At 39.1% G+C, this 19,566-nt stretch overlaps 1 protein-coding gene across 11 annotated transcripts in view; it reads left to right on the forward strand.

The window, feature by feature from the left end:
- Positions 1 to 3,104: 3,104 nt before the first annotated feature.
- Positions 3,105 to 19,566, forward strand: part of ERBIN (erbb2 interacting protein) — a 138,166-nt gene continuing 121,704 nt past the window's right edge. For 7 of the 11 annotated variants that reach the window (XM_076008057.1, XM_076008058.1, XM_020289996.2 and 4 more), the window contains exon 1: positions 3,106 to 4,033. The gene's annotated coding sequence lies outside the window, so the exon portion shown is untranslated. Of the gene's footprint in view, positions 4,034 to 19,566 lie in introns of all 11 variants that reach the window. The other 4 variants (XM_012784103.3, XM_020290003.2, XM_020290004.2 and 1 more) reach the window with 2 other exon arrangements.

Genomic DNA, 19,566 nt, shown 5'->3' on the forward strand with positions numbered 1-19,566 from the left:
AGAGAAATGAAAACAAACATAAAGATGCAATACTAAATCATAACTGCATAACATTAACTGTAGTACATACTGTACTATTATAATATTTGCGGCTACTTCATGTTGCTGTTCAGGGAGTTCAAGTATTACAAGTATCTGCTTAAAATGCTGTGTGATGCCAATTATCTCCACATGAGCAGTTCATCTCTCTAGTAAATTTCATATTGTGGTAAAAAGTGATCTCTCACAGTTCTTGCATATTTTTCACTGTGTTTTGTTCAATACCATAAACTTTGAATAACACCATGGGACCCACTCGAAGTGCCACTAGTGATGCTGGAGGTACTCCCAAGAAGTAGAGAAGTCAAGACATTATAAGGAAAAGTTGAATTGCTTGACATGTACTGTGGATTGAGGTCTGCAGCTACAGTTGCCTCCCATTTCAGATAGATGATTCATCTTGTAAACAAACCAAACTTATGGTATTGATAAATACACTATTGTACTGTAAATGCATTTTCTCTTCCTTATGATTTTCTTAATAACATTTTCTTTTCTTTAGCTTACTTTATTGTAAGAAGATGGTATATAATACCTATAACATACAAAATATGTGTTAATCAACTGTGGTTTTGGTAAGGCTTCTAGTCAACAGTAGTCTTATTAGTTCAGTTTTGGGGGAGTCAAAAGTTAAACACCCAGGGGGGCCTCACCCCATCCCCTGTGTTGTTCAAGGGTCAACTACATTGACAAGTGTATCCTGGCCTCCATCCTCTTAAGGCCAGTGTTTTGGGGGGCTCCTTCTCACAGTGTGAGTAAGCAGGACTTATTTAATCAAATGGGAGTCATTTTATTGCCTGTACTCCTCTACTCTCCACATATTGCTCTAAGGGAATGAGACCATATTTCCCTTGCCTATCTACTCAACCTCAGTATATGTTATCTCTATTTTTCCCTTCCATCAAAAGCTGCTTTAGGGAAACAATCTGATGAATTAGGTATAAATGTGTAATAAGGCTTAAAATATTACTTTTCTCAGGATTATGGTTTTGTGCTAGAGAAATAAACTACCTAAAGGGATAAAAGTCTAATGGCAGAATTTCAGTGTAGTTGGAGAAGGGTTTTTGGTCACAGGGACTTTTCTAGCTTGAATGGTTGGTCCTGAGTATAAGTTTAAATAAATAAAGGCTAGGATCAGGGCAAGTCTTAGCCTACAGAAGTGGTCTGGTCCTACTTATTTAGGCTTGGAGGACAGGGTTGGGTTTACTGGATTCTATGGTACCACATTTAAAGGGGTCTTGAATCAAACTGAGACTAGATGCAACACTGGGATCACAGAATTCAGATGGTTTCTCATTGATATGGGAGATATTCCATCCTGGGATGATTCAGGAGAGTGACCCTTTCAGTTCAGAGGTATGCCACTGAGTTCTGACCAGATTCAAACCAGTTTTTGAAAGGGGAAGAAGACATTTTTCTTGGGATGATTAAAAACAGCTTATACAATATGCTGTCTTTAGCTTTTCATGCAATGGTTAAGATTCATATTCACAAAAATAGATATCCAACTTTTACTAGTATACCTGCCTGCTGTTTCCTAGCTTCCAGTTAATGCTCTTACCTCTACTTCAGCACTGAATATGCCTGAACACTTAGGTACTACCTGTAAATCTCCAACTTCTGCTCTCTGCTAAGGAACTAATACCTGCACCCATTTCAGCAGTTCTAAAATAAGTGAAAATGCTCTAAACCCTAAAAAATGACTTGAATATCTTTGGAGTTATTTCAAGTGTCTGTCACTAGTGTGCAACTCACTTTGGTAAACAATTCTTTGGTAGACTTTATGAACTCTTTTCTTTGGTCGTATAAGCCCAAAATTATCTGCAGGGCACATAATTCTTTATGCAAACTTGGTAATAGATATTGTTATCTGTGGAATACAGATGGAAGAACTGAACCAGTGACTTCAGGGACCCAGAGGCTAATTACCATCACTGTACAGTGTACACGGTTAAGTACAACACAGAATGAGGGTGGAGGATGTTTTTCTGTGTTCCTTCTCCAGGTAAAACAAGGCCGTCTTGTCTGCTAACATATTTAAAGCAGTAACTGCAAAAAACTGTGCAATGTTATGGTTGAGGCTTTCTATGCCATATGTGTTGACAGAATGCTTAAGAGTCTCTCTCCGCAATAAACGCAGACTCTGCCAGGCTGAATTATTAGGGCCAGCGCAATCCAACGACTGCACCACTGAAACCGCTGGGGTTGGAAGCCTACGTCGCACTCGGGAGTGTATCCAACGTTTCCTCTAACAAAGGCTCTATCCTGAGACAATTTCGCGGGCCATTTCCCCCCTCTCAGCGCCAGCTTTGTCGCCCGGCCGGTGTGAAGCCGAGTCTCGGCTGCGTTGCTGTGCGAGCCAGCTCGAAGGCCGGCGTGGGAAGCTCTGCCGAGCCGCCGCTGCGGTTTCCTGCAACCTGAGCGTGCCATTAGAGGAAGTTGGAGTGCCGCAGCTGAAAGAGATACCTGCTGCCTTAAATCGGAGCTGCACTTCAACAACTCCTTTGCAGCGATTACTGTCGTACAAAGAAACTCCACCGGCCGGGGCGGCGGAGGCCTGCGGGCTCTCCACCTCCCGGGCTGGGCGCGGGGCGGCGAGGAGCTGGCGGGGCTGGCGTCGTCAGCGTCCCCACCTTGGGCGCTCCGGGGCGGGTGTGCGCGGGGCCGGAGAGCGGGCCGGGGACCCGCAGGCAGGCCTCAGGGGGCCGGAGCCAGAGCCGGCCTCACGCAGCGCCTCGCACGCGAACCCGCGGCCGCCGCCGGCCCCTCCCCCACGGCCCTTGGCCCGTCGCCCCCCGCCACCCCCAGCCGCAGCCGACGTCGGCCCGCGCCGCCCCCGCGCGCTGACTGGCTCGCGCCGGCCTCCAGGGCGGCTGTTGGCGGTTGGGGCGAAGCCGGCAGGAGGCCGCCCCGCCCTCGCCGCGGAGCCGCCGCGCGCAGCCTCTTCCCCCTCGCCGGCGGGGCGGTGGCGCTGTGGCCGCCGCGGCCTGTGAGGCAGTAGCTCCCCTCCACCCCAGCCGCGTTCCTCCGCCTTTCTCTCCTCTCCCTCCCTCCCGCCCGCCCCGCGTCCCCTCCCCTCGCAGTCTCTCGCCCGAGTGAATGTGGCGCGGCGGCGCGGGACGCAGCCTCGGCCCCTGCCGCGGCCCCGCGAGCTCCTGAGGAGACCGAGCTGCCGTCCGCCCCCACCCCCTGCGCTTCTCCGGGAGCCACCGCCGCTGGGGAAGAACGAGGAGGGGAGCGGAGGGACGGCAGCGGGAAAACGGGAGAGGGAGAAGAGGGTTCGAGGGCGAGTAGGGAGGGACGAACGGAAGGACGGACGGCCAGACGGGCGGCCCGGAGAGGGGGCCGCCTTCGAGCCTGCCGGGCCCCTCGGCTCCGGCTCCGAGCGGCGGCGGCGGCGACGCGGGCGAAGGGCGCGGCAGGAGCTATCGAGACAATAACCCCGCCGCCCGACTCGGGGGGCGGCGGAGAGGAGGAGGCGGCGGCGGCCTAGCGCGGCTGCGACGCGCCGAGCGCCCTGGTGGCGTCGTCGTCCCCGCCGGCGGGGTTCCACGGCCGTCGGGTGTGCGGGGCGCGCCGGTCGCCCAGAGCCCGAGGCTCTCGGCGGACGCCCCCTCCCGCCCCCCTCCGCGGCGCGCGCGGAGCGGGTTTTCCGGGTTCCCCTGGACGGAGCTGGATCCTGCTTCTCGCCAAGGCAGGAAGTGAGTTTCGCACGGCAATTCCGGGCGGTGTCACGAGTGAAAAGTTTTTTTTTTTCCTTCGGCGGAGATCCTAGTTGGGACTGGGAAACTCCTGCAGAACTCGAGGCCAGGAAGCCAACCCGCACCCCAGCCCCCTACCAGAGCAACCCACTCTTCTGCTGTGGGAGGCCGCCCCACATCCGCTCTCGCTGGAGAGAGAAGTTCGCGAGGATCCTAAGTGACTAATGAAGGGAAGGAAATCATGTCAAGCGAAGCCTTGAAAAAGCTGCCCTGAGACGCTGTCCGACCGAAAGGTAATTTTCACGAAAAGAGTCTAGAAGTTACGAAGTTCGTGGGCCGGAAAAGGATGATACTTTAGTGTGTCTTTCGCTTTTCCCCAGGTTGCCCTAAATTCTCCTTTTCTCATATCTCAGTGGATAGTATTTTGGGTGCGAAATAGACCTGTTTTTTTCCTCCCCCTTGTACCATCTGGACTCTGGTGTTTTGGGAAGAGGTTGTTAGAATGCTGTGGGACGAAAAGTTTTCCGCCATCCGAAGAAAGAGTGTCTTTGTTCGGCACAAGGTCCTGAAGTTTTAGCTTTCCGGCACATATACATTGTATATTTAGTTGCTGAATCTGGCAACTTTTGTTTTGGAAGAAAGTTAGGTCGTTGCAGCGCGTGTTTATTTTGCTATTAATGAGATGGCTGCCACATTTGTTTATACAGATACCGATTGTTTTGGCCTTTGCGTTAATCGTATTAGATAGTTTTTTTAGTTCCAATCCTTATATTTCGTTGGATTTTAGAAAACAAAAATTTTGCCGTTCTTAGTTGTTTTTCAGGATGGGTAATAAACATACTTCTTTAGTTGTGTTCTTTTCAGACATTTAGAACCTTATACTTGTTTGGTTAATTAATTGAAAGCAAGTATCTGCTAGACTTTTCTTGTCACTAATCTATTGGGAAGAAAAAGGAGGGAGTAAGGATAAAGAGAGACGTGTAATTTAAAAACAAATACCCGTAGTGGTTTGATTTGTTAGGACTTCTGTGCAGTTCAGAGCAGACTATATAAGAAGTAAAATGTTTAAAACGACTTTCATGGGAATCATATTGAATGTGGTAAAAAGCTGTGCTTTTTGAATAGTACAGTGTTTACATTTTCGCGTTGGTTACATTTTCGTGTTTTTGGTCGGTTCTGCTTAATAAGTGATAGGTCCCTTCTGTGGGGGTAGGAATTTGTGAAGCATGGCAAACATTCCACCAGTCAGAGTTGTGAACACTTCTGGACCAATGGGTTGGCTTCATAGATCAAACTAGTTTTGGTAGTAGCAAACCCAAGCTGTTTTTTCAGTGTTTTAGTCTTTTTAAGTTTAGTTTTCCCTCAGTGTTTTTGTGCTAGAGGCAGGTGAAAGATAATACTGTACTTTAATTAATATTAAATAAATATGGTATCCTGTTGATAAATATATCTTAAATATAGATTGATGTTTAGTTTGCCTATGCTACCTCAAGTAATTACCGGAAACCTGAGGAAAGAGTTGACTTTCTTTAGTTCAAAGAGAAAAGGTAGGCTTATAAAGCTTAGGATCAAATTATTTCACAGTTTGTTCTTTGCTACATTATTAAGTACACTTCAAAAAGGGAGTATTTAAACTATTTATTAGTATATATTTTGATTTTTTTTTCCAGAGCATGGTCTCTGGAGATTTTTTTTCCCATTGTTGTTAAGATTTGTGAACCATCAAGTAATTCCTGTTAAGTCAAACTAGCTTTATCAAGGGATTTAAAGTGCATAACTGATCTACTTTATGATTTTGGAACTTATCATCAGGCAGCAAAAGAGGTTATTCTTGGGCATCTGAAAGAGCGGAACAAAATTAATGGCATTGAACTTCAGTTTCCTTATATGGTTTATGCTTGGCGTCTGAGCAGCAAAGCCTTAGTAAAGCAAGTCTTTTACAGAGAATTATCACTTCGCAAAGATGTTTCTATTTGTTAGTAAATTTTATACAAAAATATTATAGCACTTGAAAATTATTTAAACTTCTGATTTTAAATATAGCTCTTGATCTTTTTTGGGACAGAGAAGTATGTTTAGATGCAGACAACACATTTTTTTTTTTTTTTTTGAGACAGAGTCTCGCTTTGTTGTCCAGGCTAGAGTGAGTGCCATGGCGTCAGCCTAGCTCACAGCAACCTCAAACTCCTGGGCTCGAGTGATCCTTCTGCCTCAGCCTCCCGAGTAGCTGGGACTACAGGCATGTGCCACCATGCCCGGCTAATTTTTTATATATATATCAGTTGGCCAATTAATTTCTTTCTATTTATAGTAGAGACGGGGTCTCGCTCTTGCTCAGGCTGGTTTTGAACTCCTGACCTTGAGCAATCCGCCGGCCTCGGCCTCCCAAGAGCTAGGCAGACAACACATTTTTAAAAGTGAGGTGTTCACCTGTGTAATTGTCTTTGGTTCTCTTTTTTTCTCTCAACAGGCATACTTTGTGATTTACTTAGAATTCTGTTGGTTTAGCACTGAATTAACTTAATAAACTTTAGGTTTTATAGTGTGTAAAATTCTAAATATTTTTGAAGCTTTTTTAAAACATGACAAAGGTTTGAAAAGAGGTTTAAAAGAAACAAGATATTTTAAAATGGCTTCAAAATTCGGATATTTTAGTATTGTGTGAGTTTTTCTTAGATTAAATTGGCAAGTATAGAGTACTTCCAAAGTGTTTGCTAAAATATTGCACAAAATGCTCTGTTTATTGAAGGTAATGAGTTATTAGAATTTAAACTAATTCAAGTTGGATTAAGTTATAAAGTCTCATTGTCATTTGAGGTCAAGTTATTGCAAACTTCATGTATAAAAACCTAACAGAGGTACAAAGTCTCTGTTGCCTGAGCTAGAGTGCCTTGGCATTTACCTAGCTCACAGCAACCTCAAACTCCTGGGCTCAAGCAGTCCTACTGCCTCGGCCTCCTGAGTAGCTGGGACTACAGGCACGCGCCACCATGCCCAGCTAATTTTTTCTATATATTTTAGTTGGCAAATTAATTTTTCTATTTTTAGTAGGGGGGGTGTCTCACTCTTCTCACTCTTACTCAGGCTGGTTTTGAACTCCTGACCTTGAGCCATCCTTCCTCCTTGGCCTCCCCAATGCTAGGATTAAAGGCGTGAGGCACCATGCCTGGCCTGTGTGCTGTTTCTTAATGAAGTGATAACATTTTGCATATATCATCGATAAATCTCTAAATTTCAGTTATTTTAGACATTGTTAATATTGAGTTATTGGTAGTAAATAATAACGCCTAAGAAACACACTTAAACATTTGTGCATATTTAGGCATTTACTTGAAATAATTGCTTATAGATAATATGATTTAGACTTTAAGCTGCTTTTGTTTTAGAAATAGATTATGGTAGTACTTAAGTATTTGGGATTATGCGGGAATTTTAGTTATATTGGTTAGCAAAGTAATTTTCTTTTTTGTAACTTATTCGTATTCTCTTTAAACGCCATACTTTGTTGCTTGCATTTTCATTTTGCCTCTTATTTGCTCATTCTTTAATCTGTTATAATAAATGTTTTCTTTCTTTTCTGGGAACACTTGTATTATAAAGCCCTAAAGATGTCCCTCTTTTTCTTACCTGATAGCTATATGTGGTTTATCTGTTGACAATAGGTTGATTAGTCAGTTTTTGAATGCACATTATTTATTTGTTTGCTGTTGCCATAGAATATGTCTACATGAATTATGCTCTTTAATATCTACTTTTGAATTTTCTAAGGAAGTAAGTTCAGCATTCCTGCCTTCCACTTTTCTTTGTTTTTCCCTACATTATTATCATTTTTTTCTTTCTGGGTGGCTATCATTGCTAACTCTTGAATTGTACTACTCCTATTTTCCAGATTTACCTTTTAGCTTTCTCCTCTGTCTTAGGTTTCCTAGTTGTAAAAAAGAAATCGAGCTATTGTTCAGCTTTCTCTTCTAATTATAGTTAGCTTAATTTACTTACCCTGTTTTCTCTATGTTCATCTATTGTTTCTTAATTATATTTTGTTCTCACCCTTTTTTCCAGACTTTGTTAGTTCATGTCTATCACCTCAAATAACTGCTCAAAACATGCAGTAGAAAAAATTTATTTCAGCCTATTTAATTCTGAATATTTCCTTTGTATTACAATTCAGTGTACATGCCAGTCTTTAACTTGATGTTAATATATTGTTTTGTGTTTCTTTTTTTTTTTTTGAGACAGAGTCTCACTCTTGCCTAGGCTAGAGAGCCATGGCATCAGCCTAGCTCACAGCAACCTCAAACTCCTGGGCGCAAGTGATCCTCATGCCTCAGCCTCTCTGGTAGCTGGGACTACAGGCACCCACCACCATGCCCGGCTAAGTTTTTCTGGTTTTAGTTGTTAAGCTAATTTCTTTCTACTTATAGTAGAGACAGGGTCTGTCTCTTGCTCAGGCTGGTCTCGAACTCCTGAGCTCAAGCAATCTTCCTGCCTTGGCTTCCCAGAGTGTTAGGATTACAGGTGTGAGCCACTGTGCCCTGCCATGTTTCGTGATTCTTTATGCTTTGTTTTCTCAATTCTTGTTAATGTCCTCAGCATTAATTGTTAAGATAATACCAGATTGTTACTTTTCTTATGTATTAAGACTCTCTACAACCCACTCTACCTTCTTATTATATTTTTGTCTTAAAACATACAGACTTACTTCTGTGTACCTTCCTTTTCTATACCTTTCTCTCCTGTCCTACCTTTCAAATTAGATGTCTTCTCTGTCACAGTTTCCCCCAAATTTTGAAATTGTCTTCTTTTGCAATAAGCACAGTGGAACTCTACCACTCACTTTATTCTTGTCCGTTCAAATATTGTTCCAGACACCATTGGATGAAGAAGGCCTTGCCAGAGTTTATAAGTGCTAATATGTAAGACAATAGAAAAGAACATCTAAAACTCCACTTATTAATATTCTACTTATCTAGTTATTTATCTATAACTTTTGGTATATAAAATGTAGTAGAAAACTAGAAATAATAAAAAATGACATCTAGGTAATCAACAGGTATAACAAAAATCTGGGGACTTCATTCATAGTGGCATCATTATTCAGAGCCCATTTACTTATGTACATAGTGAGTTGTCTCTTGGCTTTTTGGTGTCCTAGAAGGGGTGAGAAAGGCACATTAGCAACATTGTGAAGTTCTTACCTATGGTATTACAGTGAGGAAATAGAAGAATGAAAAGAAGACTGAATAACTTAGAAAATAGTCTGGAACAACTTACTTTGGACAGAATTGCCTTACACGTTTCGTCTGTCTGTAGGAGAATTCACTATACTATAGCATGGTATGATTACAAGAAATATTAATGGCCCTAAGGTAGCTGTTCTCAAACTTTTTGGTTTTACACACCCTTTATACTCTTACAAATTATTGAGAACCCCAAAGAGACTTGGTTTATATGTGTTATTTATAACATTTTCCCTGTTAGAAATTAAACTAAAAAATTAATTTATAAACACAACTATTGTATGTTAACGTAACATTGTTTTAATATAAATATAACTGTTCTCCAAAACAAATATTTAGCAAAAAGAATGGCAGTGTTTTATATTTTTGCAAGTCTCTTATGTTTGTCTTAATAGAAAACAGCTCGATTCTCATATCTGCTTCTTTATGCCATCTGTTGCAATATGTTGTTTTGGTTGAAGTTGTATGAAGAAAATCTAGCCTTATATAGATATGTGGTTGGGGTAGGGAGGAGTATTTTCATAGCTTTTTTTTTAGATAATTTTAGATACTCTTTGATATAAAAATTTGACATATTTGGTACACCAAAATTTGACAAGTAGTAGTTTTTTAAAAGGTTAGTGACAATATTGAATCTGGAACCGTATTAATGAAATTTTCATTTCTTTTTACCTTAAAGTCCATTGATTTATCTTGTACTTAGGATACATCTTTTACCTGTTTATGATATTATAACATGCATTATTTCTTATTGTTTCATTAAAGATACTACTCTTAAGTGGCGTTTAAAAATAAATCTGGGAATATGTAGTGGTGCTTGAAGGCACTACCATTTTTCTTTCTAAGGTGCTAGCAGTTTTACCTGCCATTGCTTTTGCACCATCAGTGTAAACATTAACATAATAGAAAAGGGAAAAATGATGTCTCAGTATTATGAAAATAGTTTTGACCTGCAAGACTCCTTGAAAGTGTTTTAGGGACTCCCAGGGGCTGTGGACTTCCAGGGCTTGGGGTTCACACTTTGAGAACTTAGGTGGATGTTGGGATTTGTGGAGCTTTCATTATTTCCTTTAATTTTTTTGGTCTTTTTTTCCCAGATAAGTTCTGTATGAAAAATATTTTTTTTGGTCTTTTGGTATTGAATTCTGGGAGAATCTTGAGGTTTGATCTTTTAGCTCACTTGATCTTCACTTCTTTTCAGTTACTTTGTTATTTGTTTGGGGGAAAGAGTGTCTGAGAACTCTGGTTTTTCGTTTTAGTTGGTTTTTATTTTTTAGCTTTATTTTTAGTCTACATGTAACCTTGAATCTCTGAGATATTACTGTTTTAACATTGTTTTCCATTTCCTCTGCTGACACAGAAATTTGAATTGTTCTTGGTATATGTCATGCTTTTGGTTTTTCCTCAAATGTTAGATTTTTCATGGTGTTCAAAGTTTTATATTATGGCCTAGCCTAACCTATACGTATTGGTCATTTAAATGTATTTTACCAGTCCAAGTGAATCCCTGTTCTTCTTGCTTTGGTAATTGCTTAGAAGAGGAAAGGGTGGGGGTGGGGGTGGTTAATGGGTTTCTCCTTTAGGGTATGTGGGTAGCTTGACTTTTTGGTCACAGGTGTTTCCTGTCCTTCAGGAGCTAATCTCCTATTTTCATGGTCATACTGTCCAAGTCAAATCTCCCACAGTACAGACAGCTGTACTAGATGTTTTATCCATGAAGCATCTTACTGTGGTTCTCATACCTGGCTGACTGCCCAGACATACACACCTCTCTTAAACCTCCTTGCTAAGAAAATTTATCTTTTTAGGAGATTCCACTTTATGCTTGTTTTGGTTATCTGGTCCCTCAGATGGATTACATTTTGTTGTCATTCTCTCATGCCCCAGTCTACTTTGTATTCTCTGTAATCCATTCTGTTCTTACTTATTGATATACCCCACCAGGTTTTCAGCACTGCTATAGATTTTTTTGTAATTTTTTCATATTTTAATTTTTGAAACAATGGCATACAAAAAATCGGAACTTTTTTCCTGAACCATTTGACAGTAAGTTGCCAATCTGATGCCCCATCACCCTTAAATATTTTAATTTTATTTTCTACAAACAAGGACATTCTCCTACATAGTGATATCTCTATCATCAAAATCAGAAAATTTACATGAATCCTTTACTAACATCTAAACTTCGCTTGTTGTTCCAATAATGTCCTTAGAGCATAAGGATCTAGTTCATCCAGCACTATATGGTTGGTTGAGGCAGGACAATCAGTTGAGGTTAGGAGTCAAGACCAGCCTGAGCAATATAGCGGAGACCTCATCTCTACAAAAAATTAAAAAAAAAATCCAGTTCAGAGTCATAATATTACATTTAGCTGTTGTTTCTTTATTCTCCTTCAGTCGGGAACAATCAGTCTTTTCTTTCAGGGCCTTGACACTTTTGAAAATTAGAGGCCTAGTATTTGGTAGACTGTCCTTCAATTTTAATTTGTCTGATATTTTTCATGATTAGGTCTTTGATTAGATTTGACGATTGGATTTTTATGATTAGAACTTTCGCAGAATTATCATAGAAGTGATACTGCATTCTTCTCATTGCATTTTATCAGATGGCAAGCAATTTCAGGTTGTCCCAATACTGAGAATCATTTTATGTGATTAAAGTTGTGACTACTAGACTTCTTATTTTTCAAGATACTCTTTCTCTGTTTGTAATTAATGAATATTTTGGAGGTAAATACTTTGAAACTATGTAAATACTTTGTTCCTCGTCATATTTTTAATTCATTAATTTACATCTATGTAGACTTATGGTTTCCTGTTATGTTCACAGGGATATATAACCCATTATCATTTACTTTTATACTCAAATTTTTCTTGATTTGCCCCATGAGAACTCCTAACTTATTTTTTTGTTTGTTTTTGACATATTGGTTCCTTATTTGAGCACTCCTTTTTAGCACAATAAGAAGTTCTAAACTTATCTTCTACTTTTCCTAGTTATTTTTAGTGGAAAATGGCTTTTAGAATCCAAGATCTGGGTGCTTGTTGTGTTTGTTGCTCTTGGGGTGTTGCTGTTCCTAGGCTTTCTTAATGTATAGAGCTAGGGAATATTTTATGTACATACACATACTTACATCTACTATGTTTCCCCGGAAATAAGACCTACCCATAAAATAAGCCCTAGCAGGATTTCTAAGCATTTCTGCAATATAAGCCCTACCCTGAAAATAAGAGCTAGTGATTGGCGTGGCTACACAGTGTATCTGCAGAACCCATGCAGTTCGTCCGCGTGGTAAAGAAGACGACCAGCCCTTCTCATCTGTCCCATGAGAGCTCCATTGCTCGACATGAGAGACTGGGGCCAATGGTTCTAAAGGAAATAGAGTAGCAAGAAATTCAGGATGGAATTCGGGGTTTAGAGAGTTATGATGCTATTCCAGAAGAAGACGACTTAACTATATTTGAATAAATGTAGATTGTTGTACCGTACTTAAAAAAAATAACACATTCCCTGAAAATAAGCCTAGAGTGTCTTCTTGAGGAAAAAGAAATATAAGACCCTGTCTTATTTTTAGGGAAACAAGATATGTTTATTTTTATATCTATGAAATATATGCAGATGTTCTTATTACAATGGCTCAATTTATGGTTTTTTACTTTACCATGGATTTATTGGGGTATTAAATGCATTTTCAACTTAGGATGGGTTACTCCAGACATAAACCCATTATAAATCAAGGAGCATCTGTATATTTCCACAATAACTGCAGTTCTTATACAGCACCACAGGGTTCACTCTAGTTTTCTTTCTTTCTTTTTTTTTTTTTTTTTTTTGAGACAGAGTCTCACTGTTGCCCGGGCTAGAGTGCCATGGCTTCAGCCTGGCTCACAGCAACCTCAAACTCCTGGGCTCAAGCAGTCCTGCTGCCTCAGCCCTCCCGAGTAGCTGGGACTACATGCATGCACCACCATGCCTGGCTAATTTTTTCTATATATTTTAGTTGGCCAATTAATTTCTTTCTATTTTTAGTAGAGACGGGATCTCACACTTGCTCAGGCTGGTTTCGAACTCCTGACCTCAAGCAATCCCCGCGCCTTGGCCTCGCAGAGTGCTAGTATTACAGGTGTGAGCCACCGCTCCCAGCCCCCCAAAGTATTTCTAAAGCAATAAAATTTTAAAATGTAAAAGGCAAGCTTTAATTCTATGATAAAATACACTTAGGTGAAATATTTAATTCTCCAATAATTCCTGAGGCTAGTATATGAAAGATGGATGGAAAAAGAATCCAGTACTATTATTATCTACCTTGGACAAGGTCCTTGTGGAGATAATTGTTCAATTTCAGTATGAGTGCAGAGATTTTGATGTGATTGTGTTTTTCATATTGAGGTTATATTGTTCGCATGATCCTGATGTTTGGACATGTGTCTATTTTCCTGATAATGATGTCCTTGGAATATCAAACCTTAGGTCACTTCTAGACTCTGTGGGGGATGGAGGAACAGAGGAAGAGGGTATGTTTGTATCAGGACCAGTGCAAGAAACCTATATTCTAAAAATGAATCTCCTTGCCAAGGCTGTCATCCAGCCTCTAACAAGTTGATTTGACTTCCCTTTCCCTAGAGATTTTGGAAGTAATTTAAGAGGTGTACTGGAATATCCTTTTGTAACTGGAATAGATCTACTCTCAGTCTTCTAGGAAAAGATAAAGATCCTGGCAGCATCAGATGGATCCTTTGGGTACCTTGTTAATACTCTGGGGACTTCAAAAGATTCAGTTAATTGTCTTGGTGCTAACTACAGGGTAGCATGTAGTAGATGCTGTTTGATTTGTCATGGATACCTGACATCAACATAGTGTCCTGTTTGCTCTTTCTTTTGAAAGCCATTCCCAAGCTAGGGACCCTGGGAGTCATCTTCCTTATCCTTCTTATCTTAGTAATTGGAATTCCTATCAGTTCTGTCTTATAAGTGTCTACAGAGTGAGATAATTTAGGGTAGGATAGGAAGGCTGGATAAGATGAGGGGCTTTGGATAGGCAAAGGGATAAAATAATTACTTTAACCTTTTTTTCTGATTATAAAAATAATCTTGCTATAACAATTCAAATATGGAATTATATAAAATAGAAAATGAAAATTCTACCCAGTCCTGTCTCCCACATATACTCTTATTATGTATGTAGTTAAAATTGATAGGTTGAATCAAATTCCCTCTGAAGACTTGCTGTCACTTTGTATTTCCACCAATAGAATACAAGATTACCTTTCTGTGTGCATTTTTGACCAAAGTATCCACTTTGGCTGTCTCATAATACAGCTGTGCAAATCTGATAGAGGCAATTGAGTATAGTATGTGAGAACAAGCTTTGCAGTCAGATTGCCTGGATTTAAATCTGCTACTTTAATTATGACATTGGCAAGTTAAATGTAAGAATTCTTTTAGGTATTGTATGTGTTTAGGTAGAATATGCCTTTTGTATTCTACATAGTTTTTATTGGTTTATTGCTTATCCTTATGCCTTGGTTATAGTGTTTGCCATATAGAAGTTTAAGTTTTAATGTAACCAAATTTTACAGTCTGTTTCTTTACACATTTTTTTTTTGAGACAGTCTCACTTCGTTGCCTGGGCTAGAGTTCTGTGGCAGTAGCCTAACTCACAACAATCTCAAACTCCTGGGCTCAAGCGATCCTTCTGCCTTAGCCTCCTGAGTAGCTGGGACTACAGGCATGCGCCACCATGCCCGGCTAATTTTTTTTCCATCTATTTTTAGTTGGCCAATTAATTTCTTTCTGTTTTTAGTAGAGACAGAGTCTCCCTCTTGCTCTGGTTGGTTTCGAACTCCTGACCTTGAGCAGTCAGCCTGCCTTGGCCTCCCAGAGTGCTAGGATTATAGGCCTGAGCCACTCCACCCGGCCTCTTTACACATTTTGAGTTTAATGCTATTCTTGGAAAGGACTTGAACCAAGATTATGAAAGAAATAATCTAAGTTTTGTTATTTTGACATAAGGAACGAAAAGATAATCTAGCTTATTCTCCCCGAATTTCTAACCAGTTGTAACACCATTTGTTGAATACATCATGTTTTTACCTTTAAAATTCTGCCTTTACCAAATAGCAAATCCCAGATATACTTAACCTGTGTCAAGATTTTCTTTTCTATTTGTTGTATGTCCTTATGATACTGTGCTATCTTGATCCCTCCTCCCTATAGTATGCGTAATATTTGGAAGTGTTGCTTTATTACTCTACTTTTAAAAGCATTTTCCAGGTGGACTTGAATTATTTTAATCAACTTTTGAAAATAATTCTTGTTGGTATGTTGAGAGGGATATTAATGTATAGATTAATTTGGGAGGTAATTGATAACTTTATAATAGCATATCTCTAGGAAAGTGGTTTTCCATTTATTTAATATTTGATGCTCTACAGTGGCATTTATGATTTTCTTCTTGTTATATCCACTTTTCTTGTTATTTTTATGAAACATTTTTTTGTTAGGTGTATTTCTAAGAACATTTTGGAGGGAGAGTAAGGTCTGCTGCTGTTATGGGACTATTTCATCAATTATATTTTTATCTGGCTATTTAAATAGAGGGAAGCAATTGGTTTTTCATGTTTATTACCTAGTACATTCTAGTGATGACTTTTAAAAAACTGCTAATAGATTTTTAGTTGATATGCTCGCATTTTATAGGTGTGTAATTATAGATTCATTAGTAATACCTTTTTAATTGAATCATAAATATATTAAATGATATATTCAAATATTTTATAATTTAATATGCATACTAACAAGTACTTTTAAGTACAGTTAATTAATAACCCATCTTTAAAATTGTTACATAATAATCGTCCATGTTTATGGGGTACATGTCATTTTTTTTTCTTTTTTGGGGGGGCAGACTCACTCTATTGCCCTGAGTAGAATGACATGATATAGCAATGTCAAACTCCTGGGCTCAAGCAATTCTCCTGCCTCAGCCTCCCGAGTAGCTGGAACTACAGGTTCACACCATTACATCCAGCTAATTTTTCTATTTTTAGTAGAGATAGAATCTTGCTCTTGATCAGGCTGGTCTCAAACTCCTGAGCTCAAATGATCCGCCTGCCTCTGCCTCCCAGGGTGCTAGGATTACAGGCATGAGCCACCATGCGTGGCCCTAATTTTAGTTTTTTGAGGAACCTCCCTACTGTTTTCCTTAGTGGCTATACCAATTTACATTCTTACCCACAGAATACTAGTGTTCCCCTTTCTCTCCATCCTCACCAGCATTTGTTATTTTTTGTCTTTTTGATAATAGCCATTTTAACTGGGGTAAGATGATAACTCATTGTGATTTTGAGTTGCATTTCTCTGATCAGTGATGTTGAGAATTTTTTAATATACCTGTTGCCCATTTGTATGTTGTCTTTTCCCCAGTGTTATGTTCTTGGTACCTTTGTTGAAAATGAGTTTGCTGTAAGTGTGTGTTTATTTCCAGGTTCTCTGTTCTGTTTCATTTGTCTGTGTGTCTGTTTTTATGCCAGAATCATACTGTTTTGGTTACTATAGCTTTTGTAGTATATTTTGAAGTCTGCTTGTGTGATGCCTGCAGCTTTGTTGTTTGGCTTCTTGAGGTCTTTTGTGTTTCCGTATGAATTTTAGGATTTTTTTTTATTTCTGTGAGGATTGTCATTGGTATTTTGGTAGGGATTGTGTTGATCTCTAGATTGCTTTGGGCAGTGTGGACAATATTCATTCTTCCAATTCATGAGCCTGGGATATCTTTCTATTTTGTTATGTACTTTTTAATTTCTTTTATCAGCATGTTATAGTTTTCATTATAGAGATCTTTGACTTTTTTAGTTAAACTTATTGCTAGGTATATTTTTTTATAGCTATTATAAATGGAATTGCTTGCTTGCTTTTCTTGTTTTTGAGACAGAGTCTCACTCTGTTGCCCCATGCAATCCTCTTGCCTCAGCCTCTGAGTAGCTGAGGACTACAGGCTCATGGCACCATGCCCAGCTAATTTATCTATTTTTGGTAGAGACATGGTCTGCTCTTGCTCAGGCTGCTTCTGACCTTGAGCAGTTCTCTCACTGTGGCCTGACAGAGCGTGAGGATTAGAGGTGTGAGCCACCATGCTCGGCCATAGAAGTGCTTTCTTGATTTCTTTTTCTGATTGTTTGCTGTTGGTGTATAGAAATGCTACTGAGTTTTGTACGTTGATTTTTTTTTATCATGCAACTTTTCTTAATTTATCAGTTCTAACAGTTTTTTGGTGGAGTCTTTAGATTTTTTAAAAAAATATTGGATCATGTCTCTGAATAACAATAATTTGACTCCTTCCTTTCTAATTTGGATGCTTCTTCTTTCTTTCTTTTGCCTAATTGCTCTGGCTAGGACTTCCAGTCTTATGTTGAGTAAAAGCGGTAAATGTTGGCATCTTTATCTTGTTCCAGATCTTACAGGAAAGGCTTTCAGTTTTTCTCCATTCAATATGATGTCAGCTGTTGGTTTTTCATTTATGGCCTTTATTGTATTATTTTTTATTTTTATTTTTTTAATGACAGTCTTGCTCTGTCACCCAGACTGTAGTGCAGTGCCACAATCACAGCTCACTGTAACCTAAAACTCATGGGTTCAAGTCATCCTCCTGCTCCAGCCTCCCTAGTAGCTGAGACTACAGGCACATGCTACCAGGCATGGCTAATATAAAAAATACATTTTTTTGTAGAGATGGGGTCTTGTTTATGTTGCCTCAGGCTGGTCTCAAATCCTAGCCTCAAGAGATCCTCCTGCCTCAGCCTCCTAAAGTGCTAGGGTTATAGGCATGAGTCATCACTCCTGGCCACCTTTATTGTATTGTTCCTTCTATATCCTGTTTGTTGAGAGCTTTTATCAAAGGGGTGTTGAACATTACCATGCTTTTCCTAGCAACTATTGAAATGAGCATTTGGTTTTGTTCTGTTAATGTGATGTACCATATTTATTGAACCATCCTTGCATTCCTGGCATGAATTTCACTTGATCTTGATGATTGATCTTTATAATGTGTTGTTGAATACAGTTTGCTGGTGTTTTATTGAGGTGCTTTGCATCTATGATCAGCTGTGATATTAGGCTATAGTTTTCTTTTACTGTTGTGTCCCTCTGATTTTGGTATTAGGGTCATGTTTCATAAAATGAGTTTGGAAGTATTCTGTCAGTTTTTGGGAACAGTTTGAGTGGAGTTTGTATTAGTTCTTTAAATGCTTCTTAGAATTTAGTAGCAATGCTTTCAGGTCCTGGGCTTTTCTTAGATGGTTGGGACACTTATTACTGCTTGTATTGTTACTTATTATTGTTCTGTTCAGATTTTGCATTTCTTGTTCAATCTTGTCAAGTTGTATGTGTCCAGGAATTTATCCATTTCTTCTAGGAATGCTTTCCAATTTGTTGGTTCATATTAGTCTCCTTTATATTTCTGTGGTATCAGTTGTAATGTCTCCTTTTTTGTCTAGGATTTTATTTACTTGGGTCTTCTCTGTTTTCTCTTTAGCTAAAGGTTTAATATTTTAGGTAATGTTAACTTTATAGCTAACAGTTAATCTTCTCAGCTACAAAAATCTTCCCTTAATTTCCTTCCGTTGCTTGTTACTATCCCCCAACATTAGGATAGAAGTTGAGTTAATTTAATCTTTAATAAGGGGATAGGGAATTTTCATTGCTGCTAAGGGCTTCCATTTAATCATACTGCACTTGCTTTCTCTAGCATTGAGTCTAGAGAAATGGGTAGGGGAGAAAAAGAAAATTTGCTAATCTCAGTATCTTTTGTTAGAGAGGCAAAAATCCTTGGATTTATTTTCTAAGTAGAAGTTGGTCCCTTCTACACCTTGCTCATTCACTACCCCTTGAGGTGTCTTCAGTCCTATGAGAATGACCTCTTGAACCTTATTATTTCTTTATTGGTTTTTGATTGATCTATATTAAAATAATACTAATTGTAAACATTTTCCATCAGCAGGTAGTATTTAATGCGGTGTACAGTAATACAGTCAGCCCTCTTTATCCATGGGTTCCGCATCTGAGGATTCGACCAACCACAAATTGAAAATATTTGGGGAAAAATTCCAATAAAAAAAATAACACAATGATAAAAAATAATGCAAATAAAAATATAGCATGTTATTTACATTGTATTAGATATTACAGGTAGTCTAGAGGTGATTTAAAGTATACAGGACTTTGTATATGTTATATATAACATATTTGTATATGTTATATACAAATACTATGCCATTTTATATAAGGGACCGGCCATCTACAGATTCTGATATATTTAGGGGTCCTGGAACCAATCCCCTGTGGATACAGAAGGATGACTGTAATTATGTATATCACTAAGTGACAGGTATTTTGGGCCTTTATTTAATCATAATAGTAAACTGTCTGCTTATATAATTTACACATATAAATATCTAAATGTGTAAATATTTGGCAAGGAAAAGGATCCTTGCTAGTACTTATACCCTAAGGTTTATTTTTGTCAATTTGTGTGGTTCATTGACCTTGATCTTACCCTTTCTTGTAATATAGTTAATTGATAATTTGGTGTAAA

This window comes from Microcebus murinus, chromosome 11, assembly GCF_040939455.1.
Source record: "Microcebus murinus isolate Inina chromosome 11, M.murinus_Inina_mat1.0, whole genome shotgun sequence".
NCBI lineage: Eukaryota > Metazoa > Chordata > Mammalia > Primates > Cheirogaleidae > Microcebus > Microcebus murinus.